Here is a 494-nt window from a genome sequence, read left to right as displayed (position 1 = left end):
TCCTCTTTTTTTCCCCTTTCCGGAATGGTCTTGAAATAAAGGCAGAAAGACCAGTCTCCAGGGCTTCTATAGAGGGGATTCCTGTAAAGGTGCAAATTACGTTATATGCTCTTATTCTGACCTTCTCTGATTCTGGGATCGTATGATGATTCCACAGAGGGCCAACATGGATAATAAAGACAGGGCTGCCTAGGAATTCAAAATAGATCCAAGACCTGCTTCTAGTGAATTTTAGCTATGTGAACATGGTTGAGCCTCTGAACCCCTTAGTGCTGTGGGCAACACTCTTAAAAAAACCATATATATATATATATAAATTTAAAACTATAAGGACTCAGTCTTCCTATCTGTTCATTCATTTGTTCATTCCTTTGTTCCTTCCTCTCTCCTTTCCTCTCTCCCTCCATCTCTCTCTGTCTCAATCTGTTTCTCTCTCTCTCTCTCTCTCTCTCTCTCTCTCTCTCTCTCTCTCTCTCTCTCTCTCTCTCTCTCTC

This window comes from Gracilinanus agilis, chromosome 4 (genome assembly GCF_016433145.1).
Source record: "Gracilinanus agilis isolate LMUSP501 chromosome 4, AgileGrace, whole genome shotgun sequence".
NCBI lineage: Eukaryota > Metazoa > Chordata > Mammalia > Didelphimorphia > Didelphidae > Gracilinanus > Gracilinanus agilis.
Note: the sequence above shows the minus strand (reverse complement) of the source record.